Genomic DNA, 5628 nt, shown 5'->3' with positions numbered 1-5628 from the left:
TTCCAAATGATGATAATAATATTGGTAATACTTTAACTCTTAGAGAGTCTGAAAATCTGTCTGGAGTGGGAGAAAATGTGCAGCTTGAAGACTTACAAAAAATTCTTTCAGTTCAAATAGTGCTTAATTTGTATGATACAAATAAGCCTAAGGAAAAATATGTTGTTTTTTATTGAATCTGGAAAAAGGTTGAAGATTTCTCAAGAGTAAATGAGAGATAAACCATGGCAAAAGTTGAAATATGTTATAACTTTACTAAAAGTAATCAACTCTACTACTGCATGATGGTATGAGTATTTGAAGAATCTGGTATGCAGAAAGAAGAGAGGAATGACTTACAAGTTAAAATACACTCCAAAATATATTGATGATTCTGGAAACACTGTTGATATACCTATTGGAGGAGCCAAAGTGACTACATCCCTTGGTGTAAAAGTTCTTACCTTCAATCCAAATGGAAAGAAGGAAGTGTCTTGGAACTGGATGATCTGCCATTTGGAAGATCAAATCTACATGACCTCAGAGCTATTATCTATCATAATGATGAATCTACAGAAGAGCTCAAGGATATCAAACAGAGAATAGAGATGTATTTGAATGTTCTTGAAATGAATCTACTCAAGAAATTCTTTGATGATGTTATTGGATTTGCCAAGGTTGAAGACTGAAGTTAAAGTATGAAACACTAACCGTAAGATTGTACATTTCTTAGTATTTCTGCATTTAGATAGTTTTGACATCATCAATTAGGAACTTGCACATATTTACATATTGCACAAGTTGGGGGAGATTGTTAGAAAAAAATGATGATATTAGTGTTTAACTATCAGAGTTTGCCAATTAGTATTTGATATCAGAGTTTGACAGAGATGACATCATTAACATTTACCATCTGTGTTTGTTGATCATCTTTTATCATCAGTATTTAATCACATAAGGATTTTTCAAGCTGGAAATTAGAAGATATCAAAGGAGGAAATATTTACAGAGATATTTCGGTGTAGGACTTTACTTATTTGTAGCAATCAATAGATGGATATGTATTAGGATTTCTTATGCTATTGTAACACATATTCTAGTTTGATTGTGTAGCTATGCAGTATATAACCACATGTTAGGTTTACACTTTATGTGTCGTGCATAGATATCTCATACACATAACCTAAAAGCTCTCAAGGATATATGTTCATCCTTTGAGAGAGTATTGTAATCAGTTTTTATTCGTTAATATAAAAATTGTTCTTCCTGTTGAGTTTATTATTTCAAATTAATTGTTTAAATTGTATTCACCCCCTCTACAGTTGATTAAAGGTCTAACAGTGTAACCTTAAACTTTTTGGGGGTACATTATAATAGGTATTAGTAAGTTCAATCTTGTACATTTTATAAATTAACACCGCACACACATAATTATGACAGTACAAAACACAAAATACAAAATATGAAGCCAAAAACAGGAACTTTATTCATTACTAACAGAATACAGGTTATCTGAGTACCAAAACCATTGAGTCTAAAGTAAATGAATCTTAACATTGAATTCAGACCGTTATCAAGGACAAATACATTTCACATAAAAAGATATAACTACTGCAAGATAATCACAGTTTATAGAGTAAACTATGTTAACAAACCTATACGCCGTTCCCGGTCAACAGTTTCGTCTCTTAGTACTTGGGAAGAATGTCGTATGCCCAGAATCTGTAGGCAGCCACAAAATCACTATCACGTCCCCTTCAGGTTTAATATAACTACAACAAAATCTAAAAATTACCTGTCTCTGAGAGTATCAACTCTGGGAGTGTTATGGTTCACATAGAACTGGGTAACTACACAATCTTCCAGATATGGTCTTCGGTGAACCATGTCCATGACCATTCTACAACCTATTAAAATAATAACAGTGGGATGAAGAACGTGCACTTCAACATTGTTAAGGGCAAGGTTACATGATACAGCCAACTCAGTGCACAAATTGATCGTGACATGAGCGCTACATTTCAAATAAAACTTTGTTACTAACAAGTTTATCTAACTATTATCTTATATGTGAAGAACACTACATGGAAATTGGGAGTTTGAAGAGAGATCGTACACTGTATCCGAGATCACCAACTCTAAAATATTTACCTCTTCGTTGCGATGGTTAATGATGGAACACAAATTTTCTCGACGATGAACTACTCCTACCACATTTACATTAATTTTCATCATTATAGATCATAAATGTTCTTAATAGAGAGATTGTCATATAAGAAAACAAACCTATACAATGGTCTTCTTGAAAGTGACGGGCATCGATACACCACAAATCAATAAACCTGAATATTTCTTCAACTTCAAGCTTATTCATAGCGGGAACTCGGTTTGCTATGGTCATGTTTGTGAAAATTATGTGACAATCTCCTTCCACACATTTGTACTTGGACACAAACTCCAACACTTTGAAAATTTTAATTGCATAAGTTTTCCCTACAATTGGCAATTCATCAAAAAGATTACCTATACGAGTTGCCATTGATGCATGCATCTGATTGCCCTGCATCATGAAAGAAAAGTTGGGTTTAAAATAGAGGAAATGCTTATGGCCAAAAATAACGGATGACGGACATATATTAACTTACATTTTCATCAATGACAAGATTAAGAGGTCCAGCAGAATTGTCTCGAATCATGCTCCTCCATATTCTTCCTACCTTGGCCTTGATTTTTCAATCCAGTTTTTCATTAACCATTATCTCATCAAATGTCTGTTTAACATTGATATTCATTATTTTTCCAATAGTATAAATAATTTAAATTTAGATCAATATGCAAAGGTTCTCTTTATAACTGTATATCAGTTTAGTAAGAGAATATAATTAGTCAAGTGCCACTATTATTACAAGATTCAAAGTTAGGGAATATATTATCTTCCTGTCAAATTTGGAAAAGAAGTGAATATAAGATAATATATGGCAGGGGCCTTGGAGATAATAAAGCACAATTTTCCACTATGACATTAGTCACCATCCTGGATAAAATATTTGCCTAATTTTCACTCCCTCCATGACTCACTACCAAACAGTAATCAACCTCTATTCATTGTGTTTCCCTAATACCACAATATAACAAAAAGCACAACCAATAATTATAGATTTAATGGACCAGGCTTCTAAAAAACCCAACTACATTGCTGAAAAACTGTGCAAATGAAGATAAATACCCTCATGAGCCCAGATGCAGAAAAAATTAACCTGAAATAAATATTTCCCTTCAACTAACTTCTGTTATAATAAAAAATAGTAAAATAATGAATAACATTTCATTATACAAACAGAAACTTGAAAAAGAATGTAAATCTTGTGATAATGATTTGCGCTATGCGCTTCCATTCAATATTCTTTTGTTCAAAACATTTCCACAAACGAATAACACGAGTTTTCTCTCTGGAAATATTTAAACATACTCAAACACGCAGACATGCTGATAAAAACTAACAATTACATGACATCGCATTACTTTAAATCAATTCATTCCTCTTGATAATACATACATTAAAGTTCTGAACACAGTGATTCATCCACTCAAACACGCAGACATCTCCTTACTCAATCCAATTATCCTTCCGAAAGATTAACCACCCGTTATTTATTGTAATAAGCTTCAGGTTGCTTCTTTGGCTAGTTTCAAGCTTCCAGCAGCGGAATCCCATATATGCAGAGATGTAGTCTACCTTTAGCCATGATGACAAACCTCCTAATACTCAGCTGGAATGTCCTAACTATAAATTAATCACCGTAATATATTCGTACAATTTCATACTTATATACAGAACAGGGAAATGGAAATATATTCATACGTACCACAACATACTCATAATCATGCACGTGGCACTCTTCCACTTCAAAGTGAAATGCTGATGTTACCCTCCGGACCCCCACCTAACAAGATAACTCACATATTAATCATCTATTATTGATTAAAAATAAATCCCTTCCTCAAATACTATGGATATAAATCTTACCTATTCCTTGAAGAAATTGACCAATAGGAGTTTCAATATGTGAGTTCTCAAACACCCTAACCCGAAATCTTGAAACTCAATCAAATGTGAAGAGTAACATGTAACGTCCGTTAAAGTCATGAGCATCTAGCATATTACATATGCTCTGAAGCATTTTAATCCTATTGTTACTATCAGTGAATGATCCTATAGCCTCATGACCGGTACAGACAATAAAATAGACCCTCTGCGGGACGTTAATGCCAATTACATCCATGAACTTAAAAGCAACAACCTATAATACAAATTCCCATACTCAAAGTTATAAAAGCAATAATCTAAACCTTAATATTGGAATTTAACTCACACCATGACTATAATAACTTACAATAGCATCGGATATTTCTGGTCCCCAACTTAGATGTTAAATAAGACTCCAACCATAGTAATCAACCCAAGCTACAGAAATAACCAATTATATTTAATAAGTTTATACTCTAACATATTTAATTATGAATAGATTTTCTACTTATTTAAATAGAAAATACATACCATCCCTTACAACTAGATAAGATGTATGCATTCAGGGATAGTTAATTTCATAACCAAACATGTTATATATCCTCACTCTAAACTCAAAAGCACCTGATATTCAAAAACCAATGTTTGACCATCTTGGATATCGAGATACTGAAAAATATATCATATCCCTTCAAAATGCTCTTGCAACCTATTATAATCTAACCACACGGTATAACCATAACGCGCAACAATCTTCAATCCTCGGGGAATATCATATCCGTATTGCAAAGTTAATGAATGTGGAAGGATCTAAAAGGTTACAATTATATCATTACACAACAAAATAATACAATTAATTTGATCATCACACAATAATATCAAAATTTAAACAATAAACCGCATTGTTGAGCCTAACAATAACCAAGTGGTTTGAAGAAAAGTCCGTCACATTGACCAGTTTTCTGAAACATGGAATTGCCTCCATATCTAAGAACAAATGTACAAATTTAACATTTTACTACATGTCATAATACACGTAAATAAAACATTATGCACACGTTATACTTAAACATAAAAATGTCCTCTCAAATACAAAACAAAATAACAACAGTCTGATTCATTTGCAAATAGTGAAAAAACAAACACAAAATAATGGAGACAATGTAATTAGGAAAAATGCAAACAATTTCATTCAAATTATATAACTTTGTGATATACAAACTCATGATAATCATGTGTCTGAAAAGGGGTAAAGACGTACAAAATGAAGATATTAAATTGTATACATATCTGCAGGTGAAGAACACGAATTACACAGAGAATGGTAAATCCAACAATACAGTTACGAATAAAATGATAATGGTAAAACTTGTAGATAGAAGCCTAAATTTAAGCCTTTCAATGGTTACGGAAAAAGTCAAGGATATGAACAGTTGTGTATTGAGATTTTAAAAAAGTTCGCACAATTTTTCATCTCTATGTATATTTTTACATAAAGATCCCATTTTTAAAAAAAAACCCAAGTAAAAATAAAATTTGGTCAACTAATATAACCTCCCGACCAACTTCAAATTAATGTCAATTTATTTTAATCCTATAATTTTTAAATTTTTTATTATTAG

General features: G+C 32.1%; 2 long non-coding RNA genes across 3 annotated transcripts; both read right to left on the bottom strand.

Moving 5' to 3' along the window:
* Positions 1-1566: 1566 nt before the first annotated feature.
* LOC141717395 (uncharacterized) lies at positions 1567-2533 on the bottom strand. The gene is made up of 4 exons (XR_012573631.1): positions 2266-2533; positions 2131-2186; positions 1775-1886; positions 1567-1701 (listed from the first exon to the last, which is right to left on the bottom strand). It is a non-coding gene; the product is annotated as an uncharacterized LOC141717395 (long non-coding RNA).
* A 760-nt stretch (positions 2534-3293) lies between these two features.
* Positions 3294-5312, bottom strand: LOC141716835 (uncharacterized). 2 transcript variants are annotated; one of them, XR_012573385.1, is made up of 5 exons: positions 4631-5312; positions 4374-4444; positions 4007-4280; positions 3846-3923; positions 3294-3763 (listed from the first exon to the last, which is right to left on the bottom strand). It is a non-coding gene; the product is annotated as an uncharacterized LOC141716835 (long non-coding RNA). The 2 variants fall into 2 exon arrangements; XR_012573384.1 differs by having other exon boundaries at positions 4374-5312.
* Between the last annotated feature and the right edge of the window lie 316 nt (positions 5313-5628).

Source organism: Apium graveolens, chromosome 4 (genome assembly GCF_009905375.1).
Source record: "Apium graveolens cultivar Ventura chromosome 4, ASM990537v1, whole genome shotgun sequence".
Lineage (NCBI taxonomy): Eukaryota > Viridiplantae > Streptophyta > Magnoliopsida > Apiales > Apiaceae > Apium > Apium graveolens.
This window is presented reverse-complemented; position numbering and strand designations above follow the sequence as displayed.